Raw genomic sequence first — 7,999 nt, 5'->3', positions numbered from 1 at the left:
ATAATCCCCTTACCTCTTCTTACTGCCCACCCCTCAGATTGTCAGATAACATACAAAGGTGCTTAGTTAAATGTGAATTTCAGATAAACAAAGAATATTTTTATCATAAGTATATCCCAAGCAATGTTTGGAATATACTTATACTAAAAAAAGTGATTTGCTATTAAGCTGAAATTCAAATTTATCTAAGTATCCTGTATTTCTATTGAGTAAATCTTTCAACCTTACCCCCACTCTACGTTTCCCCGAGCAGCTGGTGAGTAGGTGAATGATGAGAGGAAGGAGAAAACAGAAGTTCTTTCTTTTCTGATTTGACACTGTGCCTTGTGCTTTAAAGCTCTTTCCAAAGAAAAGTCAATGGACGTGCAGAGTTCTTCAGGCAAGAGCAGGGGAAGATTATACTACTGAATAAGTTTTAAAAGTATTGAATGAGCATAAAAAACCAAAATCACATTTTGAGTATACCATAAATCTTTTTAATGATCCAGCTCTATCTATCTAACTTTGTTTATTGAGCTGTTCCTTTCCAGGACCATACTAATTATTGCTCTTGGAATTTATGCCCTTCAGAACGTATGTTGGGAAATTTTACTTTGTGGTATAATTAAAGGGCCATACTTGAGAATCCTGGCACAGCTTTGCTAGGGAACTAGTGTATAATTATGGTCCCTCAGGGTTTCCAGTAAAAAAAAAAAATTCCACTTGAACAGGCTTAAGCAATAAAATAAATTTTTACGTTCAGGTACTTGGAAGGCCCGGGTGTTGGGAGGACTTCACTTCAACATTGGTTGACCTAGGGGACCTAGGAGTTCTGCAAAGCCAGCAAGGGCTCCATTTTTATGTTCCATTTTGTGTTGGATTAGTTTTTTTTTTTTGGTCTTTCCTCTTTATAGCCCACAATGTAAACTTTATTCTAAGACTGGCTCCCTTGTTAATAAGGAGGTTTCAAGTTTCAGTAGGAGAAAGTGGGAGAGAGCAATGCTGTCCAGGCATTCCAAACAGCAAATAGCCTGATGTGCTGGTGATGTGCTAATCCTTTGGTGACTATGGCCAGGAGGTGGAATGTACTGAGGACCTGAAGTCTTTGAAGACTTTGCCGTGAGGCTGAGAGTGCTCAAGTTTTACCAGGACACATGAGCTGTGTGAGAAATACCAGATAGAAGATTTTTTTTTTTTTTGGTAGAGTGCTGTAGCATCATAGCTCACAGCAAACTCGAACTCTTGGGCTCAAGTAATTCTCTTGCCTCAGCCTCCCAAATAGCTGGTACTACAGACAACCTGCCCAGCTATTTTTAATAGACCTGGGGTCTTGCTCTTGCTCAGAGTTGGTCTCAAACTCTTGAGCTCAGTCAATCCACCCACCTTTGCCTCCCAGAGTGCTGGGTTAAAGGCCTGAGCCATTGGCCAAGCAAGATAGAAGATTGCCTGGAGATAAGAGTGGGGAGTGCTGAATTATTGTTAGAAAAAAGGAAATGTGAGAATAGACACTCTATGTGAGTGTCTGTGTGTTTAAATCATTCAGCTAGTATACATAGGTTTAAGCATAAAGTTGTTAAAAATATTTATGTATGGGCGGCGCCTGTGGCTCAAAGGGGTAGGTTGCCGGCCCCATATGCTGGAGGTGGCAGGTTCAAACCCGGCCCTGGCCAGAAACTGCAGAAAAAAAAAAAAATTATGTATTTACATTCCAGTTGTTAAACCAACAAGTTTCCACAACAGCTAATATTGTAATTTAAATTTCTATCATTAACGGCATGTAGTCAATGATACTTTAGTGATACTAAAAACTATTTGTCAGTTTTCATAAACATCAACCAAGCCAAAGGTGGTGCTGTCAATGCAGGAGCCTCGCTCTCAAAACTTTCCTGTTTGCAAGGGGTTAACTTTTTGGTTGTTTTGACAGTGAAAAGCCCAAGAGCTCCTACAAGCTGACAGGAGACTATCATAGGGTGGGGTGCTCAGAGGAATCTGGGCAGTGGTGACAACTGGAACATAAATACATAAATATTTTTTACAACTTTTATGCTTAAACCCATGTATACTAGCTGAATGATTTAAACACACACACGTGCACGCACACACTCATGCACACATGCACACACATACACACACACACGAGATTTTGCTTTTGAATATCTCTTCATTTCTCTTAGTTTCTTCGTTTGAAAAATGAGTGGGTTAAATAAGATGATTTTAACAATTCCTCTGAGAGCAATGTTTGTGTTGTAGGCTATAACCATTTATATAAGTGAGCCTTTAATTCTATCATACACATCGTGATATGTCTGCCTTAAATAGAATATCGTATAAGCAGTTGTTACAAATTTTAAAATGCAGAGAACCCGAATTCCTTTAAATTTAACTGAATTTAACTCTAAATTTAACTGGATCATCACACTGATATTTTAAATACATTGTTTCTAAGACAGTGAGGGTTTTTTCTTCTTGTTTCTCATTTTCTGTGTTTTGCATGTAACGTAAGGGGGAAAAAAACCCAACCATTTACCACCTTAAAAACCACTAATGGTGTTTTGACACAGGGAGGCACAAAACCAAAAATGGCTAAAGGAAAATTCGAGTTAAGATGGAGGCCATTCACTTGCCTGAAGGTAATTCAGTGGCTGAAGTCATCAATTTATGGCGCTGTTGGGAGGTTACCCAGGAGTGGGAGGAGGAGGAGAGGGTGACAGGCATAAGGTCACAACCCCAGTCCCCAAAGCCAAATGCATTCAGAGGGCATGGGCTTTTCACCTCTTCTTTGTAACACTCCCTGAGAAGCCTGCCTAATCTCTTAGATTTTTACCTGGCTTGTTATCTTAGATACAAACACCACAGGGTAGCACCTTTTTCCTAAATACATAGAAAATCAGCGACAATGATGTTATTTCTTACCTCTCATCCTTTCTTTGTTCTCCTTTACTCACCTCACCCAAATCAGAGTTGATTTTCCCAGAGGGCAGTGTTATAGGTACCAAAATCATAAGCAAGAGGCAAAAATATTGTTATCTTATGTTTTTCTGCATAGAGAGATGCTTAAAATGTTTGTGGTACTTTGAATTTTTAGTATATCTGATGGAGCATTTCAAATCTATATTTGCTCTGATGGAGCATTTGCAGATCTATATTTGTAGATTTTATTGCACTTTAAGTCATCAAAAATGTCAAAACCAAGAAGAGCTTTTGACCTTTGAAGAGAGAATTTCTTACCCATAGCTAGCATTTTGTCTTATTTTCAAGGAAAATCATGACTCAGTAGATCCTTATGATTTCTGAAATAGTTATAGGTATGTACACATCTGTGTTAATCAATTCAGCTGAAAAATATTACTATGTAAACTCCTAAGAAAAGACATAGAATCATAGATATAGAGACATATCATCTTATCTTTTTAAAAGTGTTTTCTGTTGCAGTATTAGAGGCAAATAAATGTATTCATATTGCTTTCAACAAAAACATTTCTCAAGTGTAATTTACAAAATTTTCTGTCCAGAGGCTAAAATAAATTTATTAACCACAGATGAGAACCTGAATCTTATGGTTCTGTATATTTAGATACGTATATCTTATGCATAATGTATAATGCCATGTATAATTTATATACACACCCCAAATAACTCGATAAACTTTGCCTCCACAATTAAATTATTTTTAAGTTAAAATTTGTTTTTTGATATACCATCTCTATAGATTTATGTTTGTGCATAGAGAGAAATAAAAACAAAATAAACATTGCATGACCTACATAACATAGTTGACTTATTTAGCTCTCAGTAACCCCAAGGAAAATGATATTGTCTTCATTTCACAGGTGAGAGTACTGAAGAAGAAAAGTATTAGTAACTTGTCCAAGGTTTTACAAACTTTACGTGTATATTGTTCTGGTTTCAAACTCAATTTTTCTGATTCTATAGCCTTTATGTTTTACACTGTATCATACTATGGTTTTTAAACTTTTTTCTTTTCTTTTTTTTTTTTTTTTTTTTTGAGACTTTGAGACAGAGTCTTTCTATGTTGCCCAGGCTGGCCTCAAACTCCTGGGCTCCAGTTAGGACTATGGGTGTGTGCCACTGTGCCTAGCTCATTATTAAGACATTCCTCACTTTAATTACATTTCATAGCCAGTTAATCAAGGGATTTATTAGGGGCACACTTCACAGTTCCATACTTTGCTGAAGATATGACTTCAGGTGCATGAAAATGCACAAAACACTTGTTATTCCATTATATAGCATGCTGCCTCTGATGTGTTGGAAAGCATTTTTCAAAAAGATGGTTGGCTGAACCTTCACAAAATTTGTATTTTTTCAGAAAAAATAATTTTTTCTATGTGTGTTAGCTCAGGTTTACAGAGAAGCAGATCCTAAAAGGAGATTAGGCAAAAGACATTTATTGGGGAGAAAGGGGGGAGAAACCATCAGATTTGGGATGAAGGTCTGACCCTCATAGGAAAAGAGAGGGAAGAGAGGAGGACTTGGTAGATTTTTTCACAGGCTGGTTTGTGAATTAAATTAAATGAAGTAGGGCCTGGCACAGTGGCTTATGCCTGTAATTCCAGCACTTTGAGAGGCCAAGGTGAGTGGATTGTCTGAGCTCAGGAGTTAGAGACCATCCTGAGCAACAGCAATATCTCATCTCTAAAAAATAGCTGAGTGTTGTGGTGGGCACTTAATAGTCCCAGCTACTTGGGAGGCTGAGGCAAGCAGATCACTTGAGCCCAAGAGGTTGAGGTTGTTGTGAGCTATGACACCATAGCACTCTACCCAGGGCCACAAATAAAATAAATGTCTCAAAAATAAATAAATAAATAAATAAAATAAATTAAATGAAGTAATATATGCAAACCATTTAACAGTTCTTTGGTGCTAAATAGTCCATAAACACAGGTTCTATTCTTAGTTTCTATTTTTTTTTTTATATTCTTGTATGAGAATTGTAGGACGTGCTGCAAGTTATCTGCCCTGAGCATTTTTCTTGTTAACGAAGTTGTACCGTATGATGGAAAAGTTGATTCAGGCCATGGTTCTTTTTCCTGGTTTGCTTAATGAGCAATCTTATCCTAGAAGCTAGAAAACTTTCTAGGTAAACCCAAATGAAAGAGAAAGTATTCATAGCATCAACATTCTTTCTCATGACTGCTCAAATAAAAAAATTATTACTTTTATTTTTGAAAATTTTTTACTTTGAAATATTAGTACTGTTTTAGAAATAGCATGTTTTTCATACATATTTTAGAATAGAGCATTTGAAGTAAGCAGTAGAACTCTTAGTAAACTATGATTCTCCCAACGAACTCAAATTTATACTTAAGCTAAAAGTTGAAATGTTTAAAAACAAAATAGGTTTGTACCCAGGTGGGGCCAGCTAAACAATGACAAATGCAACAAAAAAATAGTTGGGTGTTGTGGTGGGTGTCTGTAGTCCCAGCTACTTGGAAGGCTGAGGCAAGAGAATTGTTTAAGCCCAAGAGTTTGAAGTTGCTGTGAGCTGTGATGCCATAGCACTCTACCAAGGGTGACATGGTGAGACTCTGTCTCAAAAAAAAAAAAAAAAATAAAATAAATAAAATACAACTAAAACTCTATATGCACAAGTTAGACTGATTTAATAAGCAAGTCAATTTAATAAAAGTAAATTGGAAGCTTTGAATTAAACAATGGTTTGCTATGTTTGGTATGAAAAATATTATTTAATTGAGCTTTAATTTAATATGATTTAATCTGAACTTAAATGATCTCAAAGCTATGGATGTTAAATTAAAAATTGAGCATGGCATTTAGAAAATTTCCAATTTTGACTTTGTACTGAAATATTATTTATGTGACATATATGACATTTCAGAATCTTTCATTTTAAAGTTTAGAAAAGTATATATTTATTATAGAAAATGTGAAATAGAAAAATATAATGAAAACTAAATTAAGTTAAAAACATATTTGTACTTAGTTCAAAAACAGCCTTGTTGACATTTTTATATATTCTCTAACTAGAGTATGCTGAGGCAATTATTACTTAATGTTAAAAGGAAATAATAGGTTTAATATTCTAACATAATGCTCTTTTATTAAAAATTATGTTTAATTTTTCCCTTTGGTTGTGGGTGATTATTAACTTATCATTTTTCTTCATTACTTTCTTAACTCCTTCTCTTTGAATTGCTGCATGAAAAATATTGCTTCTTATTTAAACTATAAGGCTTTCTGTTTGAGGCAGTTTATAATGTTCCTAATTAGAGGAACTCTTGTTTTTTAAAACTGCATTTGGTGATGAAAATATTTTCCGTTGTTATAAAACCAGCACATGGTACCCCATGATTGCATTAATGTACACAGTTATGATTCAATAAAAAAAGATACTTATAAAGGAAAATGAACTGCATTTGGAAGTTGCTATTAAAATCAGGAAATTATTTATACAAATGTGCCTTCCAAAAAGTGTAAATGAAATTTCTGAAAGACAAGAGAACTGTCTACTGCATTTTTTCTGCACGTGGCCCAGTGCAGCTCCTTGTTTTAACAAGTAGCATCTAATAAGAAAGATGGCAAAAGCTGCAACTCTTGATGATGGTTTAGGTCGCATGCTCTATAGACACAAAATGTCTATACACTCAAGTGTGAGCTTTGAGATTAGATTTACTTTTTCTTCTTGCCAAAGGTATGTATGCAAGAAGTTCATGACCAGAAAAATTTTGAGGGACAGAGAAATGAGACGACAAAACCTAGTACAATTCCACTCTAAAGAAATAGTTTCCTGTGAAGGTTGATGTCATAGGTGTCGTAGTGCAGGTGCTGTAGAGCAAGCGGCTTTGGGTGTTAGAGTGGGTAAAAGAGCTGACCGTCAATTTCCTGTTTGAATATACTTCTGAAATGACTAAAGACTTACACTGGCAATTAGAAGGGACAGAAGATGCCCTCTGTGAGAGATCATAAGAGATTATATAACAGAGAAACACAGTACAAAAACATTTTCTTGAAAAAGTCATATTTTCAGTAAAATAGACTTCCTCACCCTGTAAGCATTTTTTATATTAGTATGTATAGGCAAAGGGTTGAGTATTTGAGATATTTGCATTGGAAAAAATAAAAATGGTTGGAGTTTGAAAGATTAGGTAAAGAGAGAGAGAGAGGAAAAAAATCTAGGAATCAGAGAAAAACACATGGTAATATGGAAAGAGCATGAGCTTTACTTTCCCATGAGCTTGACTGAAATCAGGGTTTCATTTTTGGTTGAATCCAGTAATAATTTTGGGAATTTCTGTAGTTTCTAATTTTCTTCATCTGTAAAATAGGGATGTTTTTTCAACCCTCATTTATGTTAGTATGTACCAGGTACTCTGTCAAATTCCTTACATTTTCATCTTGATTATTAATTATTGGAGGTCCCACTGTCTGCTAAAGCAAGTATAATTGTCTCCACTTTATTTTATTTTACTTATTTTATTTTATTTTTATAAAATCATAGCTGTGTACATTAATGTGATCATGGGGTCTCCACTTTATAGAGAGAAGTTAGGCTCAGGAAAATTATAAACTTACTCATCTTCCATATCAATAAATGGCAAATTCAGGTCTGTTAGTGTTCTTTAACCACAATGCCATCCTATCCTCCCAATGGTAGCAGCTATCTTATAATATATATTATAAATTAATAATTCAAATGTTTTATTCCATGACAGTTGAGTTAGCTCTGCTCTTTTCAGGAGGTACCAGCAAGTGAATATCAGCTGGTATGATGTTTTCACAGCTGTCATAGTAGGTTTTCTCCTGTTATAACAAGATGCCACACACTGGATAATGGATTAAGACATTTGTTAGAAGGGATGCAAGGCTGGTTTAACATACGCAAGTCCATAAACGTTATCCACCATATTAACAGAGGCAAAAATAAAGATCACATGATCCTCTCAATAGATGCAGAAAAAGCATTTGATAAAATCCAGCATCCTTTTCTAATTAGAACACTAAAGAGTATAGGCATAGGTGGCACATTTCTAAAACTGAT

Source organism: Nycticebus coucang, chromosome 16 (genome assembly GCF_027406575.1).
Source record: "Nycticebus coucang isolate mNycCou1 chromosome 16, mNycCou1.pri, whole genome shotgun sequence".
In the NCBI taxonomy this organism is placed as follows: Eukaryota; Metazoa; Chordata; class Mammalia; order Primates; family Lorisidae; genus Nycticebus; species Nycticebus coucang.
Note: the sequence above shows the minus strand (reverse complement) of the source record.